The 7679-nt window shown below is 35.2% G+C and overlaps 1 long non-coding RNA gene across 5 annotated transcripts; it reads left to right on the top strand.

Moving 5' to 3' along the window:
• The first annotated feature begins 3396 nt into the window (after nt 1-3396).
• Nucleotides 3397-7039, top strand: LOC147523494 (uncharacterized). Of its 5 annotated transcripts, none has more exons than XR_015216112.1 (5): nt 3397-3497; nt 4196-4257; nt 5200-5300; nt 6138-6187; nt 6299-7039. It is a non-coding gene; the product is annotated as an uncharacterized LOC147523494 (long non-coding RNA). The 5 variants fall into 5 exon arrangements; XR_015216110.1 differs by having other exon boundaries at nt 4105-4257; XR_015216111.1 differs by lacking the exon at nt 3397-3497 and adding an exon at nt 3514-4120.
• Nucleotides 7040-7679: the final 640 nt, after the last annotated feature.

The raw sequence follows: 7679 nt of genomic DNA, 5'->3' as shown, positions 1-7679 counted from the left end.
ACATGGATTCTCTCTACACTCTGGTATATATGGGTTGCTTGTATTGTTGTTGGTGGTCTGTAGGGCATTGATTATTTGGAAGCCCTTAATATATATTTGAATCTTTGATTCTTATGAGTATGTAAAAGTTCGGTATAGCTATAGCTGATGTGAAAATAATTATTGAAGGTAAGAATAGATTTGCTGAAATTTTAAGAAAGGTTGGCGCTAGTCTGATTTCAAGCTCAATTTTGGTTTAGTTAGAGTTTGAACTAGTTTTTTTAGAAAACACGAAAAAGTAAGATCTGGAAGTCTGCTTTTCAACCCAATTGACCTCATTGCATTTCGAGGTGTTCGTAAGTTAGCATGTGAGAATTTTCTGACTGCAGAAATCCGATCTATGTCTGGTTTGGAATCGAGTTTTCACATAGTTAGAGTCAGATTCAAACTCTCGTCAAAACATGAAAAAATAAGTTTTATGTGTCTGCTTTCCAACCCAATTGGCCTCGTCGCATTCCGAGGTCTGTGGTGATAGATATAAGGTCTGGAAGTTTGGTTGACATACAACAGTGCGTCAGAAATTAGTTTCTGCGCACTGTGTTCAAGTCCAGTTTTAAAATAGTTAGGGTGAGAGTTAGAATTTTTATAAAACATAAAAAAGTAAGATTTGAAAGTCTTCTTTCTATTCCAATTGGCCTTATCGTATTCCGAGATCTGTGGAATTAATTATGGTGTTTGGAAGTTTGACTGGCAGAAAATAGTGCATCAGAAATCAGTTTCTGCGCAATGTGTTCGAGCCTAGTTTTGGCACATTTAGAATGTGATTGAGTATTTTTGTAAAGCATGAGAAAGTAAGTTCTGTGTGTCAGATTTGCAACACAAAAAGCCTCGATGCATTTGGACACCTGTGGAAAGAGTTGTGTCATTCGGAAGATAGTCCGTTAGAAATCTAGTTTGCTAAAAATTAGGATTTTTACCGTTTTCAACCTAAGTTTTTTTCTAGATGGGCTGAGGTTGGGACTTCGAGTTCTACATGAAAAAGTATATCTACATACCTTAGTTTCTAAATATTAAGTTACATGTCATTTGGATGAATGTAGGAAAAACAATAACATTGATTATGTGGCTGGTAAGAACTACGAAGGCTTGATTCCAATCTTGAAAGATTTGGATACGTAAGCAGCTTTGAGCAAAAGTGCAGCCACTACACTACACTATATCTATAATATATATATTAGTTTGTGTGATAACTATGTGATTGTGTTAGAAATTACTGTTGTTTTGAGACTACATAAATATGTATGCGTGAGATAGAAGTTATAAATATAGACTTTAGTATATGTGGATCTGTTTTGGACATTAGTGTGTGTGGACTTGAATTTGGGCTAATGAACTATTTGTTTACGATATTGTGTATATGAGTGTGGTTATGTAAATTGTATTTGTTTGATTATAAGTCTGTTTACATTCAATGATATTTAAGTGCTTGATTTGCCTTGACGCGCGAAAATGACTCTCTGCATGTGTGGTCTGTTTTGACATGAGTAATGCTAGTATAATTATAAGTGATAATAATGTTTTAATGTGTCGCCCACATCTTTAGAACTCTCCATGCCTCAGGATTTGGTAATGAGATATTATGACTTGTGATGTCATGTGATAGATGGGTATTCATTGAATGTGCCATGAATGACCCGGGTATTCATTGAATGTGCCATAAATGACCCAATAGTTTGGACTGCCCTAGAGAGGAACTAAGGTATTCGCCTTGCAGGTTGGTCGTATTCCTTGAATGTACGGGAATGTAGGTTTGGGTATTCCTTGAATGTAGCGGGAATGACTCAGGGCATTCATTGAATGTGCCATGAATGACCCGTTAGTATTATGATGGATATTCCTTGAATGTGGCGGGAATGACCCAAGGTATTCATTGAATGTGTCATGAATGACCTGATATTTTGTTATGCCCAAAGGAGGCTTTGTGATTATGTGTATGAAAAGCCCAGAGATGGCTGTGACTCACAAGTTATGAGTTTACAAGATGAAAGTATGTTTCCTGGAGGCGATATCCGCTTGAGACACACGGTGTGAGTGAGGCACACGGATATGTATGATTTGGCAAATGTGTGTAGTGCAAATCGTGGAGTAGGAACTAAAGGTTGGGCTATGTCTTTGAATAATTAAATGAGTCAACAAGATAATTAATAAGCAAAGTAAAAGTATTGATTTTATGTGTGACTGAGTTATTGCATATGATGTATATGATTTCTTATGAGAAATATATACGTGATTTGTATGAGTTGATACTCACAAGGGATGAATGTACTCCTTGGGTGTGATATTTCTCCGTTCTCATTAGTAGACGAGTGATTTTTAAGTAAAAGTATATGAATTGTGTGATGTTATGGATGTGAAGTGTGACTGTGAATAATATTAGTAAATGATTGTGATTTCTACGTGACTGCGAAATGACTATAACTTGATATGTTATTAAGAAAATATTAATGACTTGTGATAGTCTGAGATCTATAGTTATGCACTCAAAAATTTTATGACGTAATGATGTCATATGAATGACTACCTTTGATATAGGTATTATGATAAGTGGTATTCCCCGAATATACGGGACGAACTATGTTGAATTAATTAGACTTCAATGTCTTAAATGAGGTTTGATTATGAATGAAAATTTGACTGGCTGAGATAAATCATTTTATTGTGATGTCTAACTCGTTTTTTGGGAGGGTAGGATCTATTAATCTTTTCTCAAGCGAGGGGCGTAAATATCCTACCCTAAGACGACGTGTTGGCTTAAAGGTAAGGTATACCAAACTCATAGTTAATTAGGTTATCATATGTGCATTTAATAAATGGAATGTAAGTAGTATTTATGTTGTGAGCTATTTTGAAAAGTGGGAATAATGAGTACTGTTATATGAGATTCTTGAAATTTTATATTAGGGGTGAAATCTTACTTTGGAAGAAACTACACGCCGTTTTAGAAAAACGGAACTATATTGTCTTCCAAGTTGAAATGGTTGGTAATATTATATTTATTCATTTGAAAGATTATTATATATATTTTGTTGTTAGTCTATTCATACCAGCAAATTCAATTTGCTGACCCATGTTTGCTTTGTTTTGCAACGTGGGTGTGTTCTTGAGAATATAGATGGTGGAGTGCAGTGGATGAAGACACGTGACTTGGATTTGCTCTTGGAGTCTTACGGTTTAAGTTTTTTTAAAAGTATGCGGTTTTGAATTGAAACAGATGTAATAGAGTTGGTTAGTAAAAAAATTTATTTGTAAATGAAGCGTTGTTCTTTCAGTTTTAATTTGATCTCATATTTTAATATCGTAGTTGATAATATGTTAGTGGGTTTTGTTTCACCCTGGTTTCAGATGATTGAATATCAGTTTTTAATTTTTCTAGAAAGTTGGGGTGTGATACCTATGCACGCTTCTTCTTCTTCTTCAGGTGTGCACTTTGCTTTGAAGTGGTGTACAGGGATTGTGAGGTAACCGGAATTTATCCTCACATATATTAGTCTCCTTTCTTCGTGTGCATCATTGAAATTTCAGCTGGTATATAATTAGTTTCTAAAGAAAGTGCATCACAAGATGAGTCACTTAGTAATTAACTAATTTTAGATTAGCCCCTCTCCTCCAACTCAAAAACAAAAAGGTGTACAGGACAATGGAATCCCGATTAATTTTGAAATCTTGGGATCTCAATTCATTTTAATTCTTGAGCACTCAAATAGAAATTCCTTAACATCCATTATAATTTGTGCGTGTCCTTGAACATGGAGTTCACTCAATTGACTTTTTCTCCCTTTTCACAACGTAATGAACCCGCGCATAGCGTGAGCACATCAGTAGTACCTTCACAGAAATGATACAACAAGAGAGACTCGTGTTGAATCTAGTCTTTTTACATTTACTGTTGTTTTGAAGATGAATTACGATACAAGGAAAAAGTGTAACAGGAGATCTAAAATTGAGTAAATATTAACTCTAGCCATGAGATTGATCTTGGAAAATATGGACTGGGTTTTTGAGTAAATAGTTTTTGCTTTTATCTCTGTTCATTATAGGGATTTATCGGCATATAATTTGCAACAGGAGATCTTTCTAATAGGTAGTGTCTCAAGTAGATGGAATCGCTTAATTGAACACTTCCTGTCAGTTTCTCATTGTTTCCTACCTATCTCAGCTCAGTATCAAGAAGTGCAGAAGTTGCCTCATGGAAGGCCTCAGCTTCTACATTCTGAACAGGTAAAAGGGTAAAATTGGATTTACAGTATACTCCCCCTATATTCTAAACATTATCCACTTCAAACTTTCATTTCAGTTTCATGATGAATAGAGGAAAGTTTCATATTCAGTTTCATGGTGAATAGAGGAACGAAATTGTCTCCAGCATATTGAATAAATAGTTGCATACTTTTTTTCGTTTCCTATTTTAAATAATTGGAACTTCATTGTTTTCTTTCTATAGGTTTATTTTGAGATTTCTGAATTACCATTTAGGGTCTGTTTGGAAGTTTTCCTTTGGAATTGGAATTGAAAATATAATTCCAAAACTTACAATTTCAAGTAGTTAAAATTCCTGAATATATGGAAATCTCAAGTTTTTGCCCCCTATAGAAACTTACAATTCCTTGATTTTGGAGATTTGAGGTTTCCATTCCAGTGCAGAAAAGGTTGCCAAACAAGGTGATTCATAATTTTCGGAAATATATTTTGAATTCCATCATAAAATCCTGGTTGCCAATATTGTTTTTAGTTATTGTCTTCTATTACTTTCCATTTGAGCACACTAAATTTGCATATCGATAATCACTAACTTATTTTGGATATCATTCATGGACGCAGCTTATTTATTGAATATTTCCTTTCTTGGGGTCCCATTCTTGAAGGGACCATATCATGAGGAAATATTGGGAAAAGTGGTACACATCAGTATGTCACGAAGTTAGCATAGTTTAAGCATTGAGAAGCTAGTCAAACAAATTTTATATATTAGAGTTTCTCTGAAAATAAAAGTAATGTCCATGTATGTGAAAGTCTGATTAGTACAGCATGCAGCTGTGTAGTGTAAATGAGGCTTTGTCTCTGCGCAACCAGATCCTCATCTTTCTTTGCCATCATATAATCCCTTCTGGTAATTCGGTTTGAGCTGCTAGATTCCACATTATTTTTTGTTTTGTGGATTAGGGACATGGCATTGTTGGATATTTGATCGCGTTGTTGTCCAACCAACTTAACCAATTGTGGAAAGTATCACCAATCCTTGCAGCAATTGCAATCCCTTTATGGTATTACTCTCTCTCTCTCTCTCTCTCTGTTATGCGTGTGTGCGTGAGGGTACGGCGGACCCCCTCCTCCCCTCCCCTCCCCAACACACACACACAAACCTGTACATTTATACTGCTTTATTTTTGCATAATTTATCTGTGAGGCACAATTCTCTGCAAGCCCGCATCTAAGTGGGGTAGAAATTGTCACTCTCTTTCTTAGTTTCTGTGCTCATCCATAATTGCTGATATAAAGAGTATAAGTCGGAAGCATTGGTTTGAAGTTAAATTACTAGTGTTTTTTCAATCTGTAGTGCAGTTTGACATGAAACCTACCAGATTGTCTATGGTGCTATCTCTGAATAAGCTAGACAAAGTAACTGTGGAAAGAAATATATGGTAATGTGTTAGTAACTCTGGCTGAGATACTGTGTAACAAAAAAAGTCAGTGAATATCAAATTCTTTATATTTTAAAGATGGTAAAATGTTGAGTTCCAGTTGTTTCTTATAGTTGCATATTAGGGGTCGTGTGGTGATTTTGAGGTTTGATATAGAGAGCAAAGAAGAGAGGAGAAAATTAAGAGAAGAAGAATGTGATTCTCAACAAATGTCAAATGTTGGTCCACATACTTTCAACAGAACAATAGGGAAATTTCATGTTTTACATTACTCCCACTCAGTTAAGTACTTCAATGAATGACTTAGTTGGCATTTTGATTCTATGTGTTAAGTGGAGACACAAAACAAAGAAGGATGTCTTATAATATGGAAGGAATATGTACATAGGCATTCGTCAAACATGCATTTGACTCCATGAGTGATGATACGTAATGAATCAAATCAATCATTTTTTTCAGGTGTCCCTTATTCAGATTGTATATGCTCGAGATAGAGACACAATTTAAAGGTGATTCATCCAAAATCAGGTTTTGCATTTGCATACTTTTTTATTATGTATGTGTGTTCCATAGCTCTCTGCTCTCTCTTGTATTAAGGAATTAACTATTTTCTATTGCAGATGCTGCAGCTGTATTAAGGATGGGAAGAAGCACATAGATTGTAAGTTTATAGGAAACACTAAAGGAAACCATAGCTAGAATAAGTGTATTTCAAGAAATTAAAAGCGTTTTGAGGGCTGGGTTCAGGTCGATATTCAAGAGGGGAATGAGGAAGGCATTCTGTTTTGTCTTTCACTTAAGGTTTTATTTGATTCACACGTCCCCTACCTGCATTCAATCAAAATCTTACAATTACATGAGCTTCACTTGTCAATTTATGAGGTTGAATGTCAGCAGAACAACACTATTAGTATTGAAGACAAGGAAAAGCGGAGACCTCCATGTCTCTTAAGGAAAATACACATGAAAAAGGAGTGTCATGACTCATGAAAGGAATTTAAGATCATGAGATTATAACAGGCAGTGACGTGTCATTTGCCTAGGTGAACTTGCTGAAAGGATCTGGTGCCTTTATGCCATTCATATTCAAGGTGCCAATTTAATGGAGAATACAATTAGTCCGTGAGAAGATGGACTTGCAGAATCTATGCCCCTACATAGTCGAGATTGACGGTTCCTGTTAATGTCAGTTCAGATAGTACTCTAATCTTGAGAGCAGAGAGACAGCTCAGGCAATATAGTTGTGTAAGATAGTTTCTTTGCTATGCTTATATCAATTGTGATTTCCTTTCTTCTTGACATTTGTTGAATTTTTTTTTCTTAAAGCTAATCAAATGGTAAAAGTACTTATTTTGTGCCTCTGCTCATGAAGTTCTGTACGAAGTCCCACGCTTTAAACTCTATCTTTCAGTTCTCAATTAATAAAATGAGTTCCAATGTCTTCATCGGCTTATCCCAGACAAAAAGAAATCTAGAACAAAGTTAGAAATCATGGTCCAATGAAAACTACGTTTGCAGAACAGAGAAGTATGGCAGGAAGAGATATTTCATCTTACTTTTGTTCCACTTGTGCTTAGTTGCTTTTTGAAAGTAACTTCACATATATCTATTGTGGAAATAAAGACCTTTCAGAATTTCTTCGCCACTACTGATGTTACTTAACATGGAGCTTTCACTTAGTGCTACTCTTCTAAACTCTGATTATGAACCTTGAAGCTCTATGCATAAGCATGTGTGCTATATGGCGGTAAGGAGGTGGTGTGGAGAACTCTTCGCTCCACTCGCTATAAACATATATTTGTTCTTTCACTCGCTTGGTTCAACATAATATCCTTTCTACTTGGAATATTGTATAGTGGAGAATGTCAAGTCGTCAACCAAGCAAAGTTGAGATTCTTATGTCTTTTTCTCCCACCAAACAATTGAAAATTGACTACCAATATCACCAGTTATAGTGAACATTTATAGGGGTAGTAATAACCATAAAAAAAATAATAGTGG

Source organism: Coptis chinensis, chromosome 1, assembly GCF_015680905.1.
Source record: "Coptis chinensis isolate HL-2020 chromosome 1, ASM1568090v1, whole genome shotgun sequence".
In the NCBI taxonomy this organism is placed as follows: Eukaryota; Viridiplantae; Streptophyta; class Magnoliopsida; order Ranunculales; family Ranunculaceae; genus Coptis; species Coptis chinensis.
Note: the sequence above shows the minus strand (reverse complement) of the source record. Positions and strands in the feature narration are given on the sequence as shown.